This window comes from Sardina pilchardus, chromosome 23 (genome assembly GCF_963854185.1).
Source record: "Sardina pilchardus chromosome 23, fSarPil1.1, whole genome shotgun sequence".
NCBI lineage: Eukaryota > Metazoa > Chordata > Actinopteri > Clupeiformes > Clupeidae > Sardina > Sardina pilchardus.
In genome coordinates, this window is record NC_085016.1 from 21,740,330 (window position 1) to 21,741,822 (window position 1,493).

Genomic DNA, 1,493 nt, shown 5'->3' on the forward strand with positions numbered 1-1,493 from the left:
ACGCACACTGAGAGAGAGAGAGAGACAGAGAGAAAGATAATGCCTTAAATGTAGTGAGATACTGATGCATTGTACAGCAATAAAATGAAGAATTGTACAGTCCCTTCTGACAAAGTGTCAGATTTGCTGTGATTTAAACCCACAAGCACTCAAACACACACAATCACACACTCTCTCTCTCTCTCTCTCACACACACACACACACACACACACACACACACAAACATATACACACCTACCCCCGCCCCCTTCCAGTGAACCTACCTACCCTGCCTTGCCCTGAGAGGGAATTATGGAGTACTGCCGTGAAAGAGTGTGTTTGGGTATGTGTGTGAGTTTGTGTTATGATAGAGAGACAGAAAGGGAGTGTGTGTGTGTGTGTGTGTGTGTGTGTGTGTGTGTGTGTGTGTGTGTGTGTGTGTGTGTGTGTGTGTGTGTGTGTGTGTGTGTGTGTGTGTGTGTGTGTGTGAGAGTGCTCAGTCAGAGGGGTAGATATTACTTGGCCAGATGAAATCCCCAAGGTTTACTCTCTGGATTCAATAGTGCTTCAGTTGGATGAACTCAATCAAATCCGCAGAGTGCAGTGAGGTATGAGGTTCAACAGGGCTATGGCTAAGGACACACACACACACACATACACACACGCACGCGCGCACACACACATGTGCACGCATACATACACACACACACACACACACACACACACACACACACACACATTCAAACACTGTAGCAGCCAGCAGGTCTGTAAATGAAAGGCAGTGAGCTATAGGATAATACAGAGTCATGCTCTTCTTATCATAAACAACACCAAAAACATGACACAGTGTGTGTGTGTGTGTGTGTGTGTGTGTGTGTGTGTGTGTGTGTGTGTGTGTGTGTGCGCGTGCGTGCGTGCATAAGAGTTTGCGTGTCATGTTCAAGAGTATGCCTGATAAAGGAGAGAGTAGGCTTTTTAAACCCCTTTGACTTCTCAGCAGAAGAGTCGAGGCTGATAAATGTCTGGTTGCGCAGGCAGACAGACGCAGTTCATTTGAATGACAGCAGGCTGATCTGATAGGAGAAATGCGAACGGCAACAACAAGCACCGCTACACCTCTCAAGTTCTTCATCCTGACAACAGTGGTAGCAGACTGAGGGGCTATCATCACTCAGTCTGTAGGACTGTGATAGTCAGCTCAGCTCGCATTGAGCAAATCTTACCTCTACATTTTTTTTTTTTTTTTTTTAAATAGACAGACAGATTGGTTGGTAAGAGAGTGTGGAGCTTAGTGTCAGGTAGATTCTCTCTCTCTTTCTCTCTTTCTTTCTCTCTTTCAGTGTGTGTCCACAGAAAATAACAGTCACACGTATACATAAATAATATATACTGTATAGATAACAAATACATATGCTCATAAACCACACACCCACACATATTGTACATAGACGTATCACACCAGTGGAGCATGCTGAGGGAGAAAAGCAGCAGGAATGACCTGTTGGTACCATAC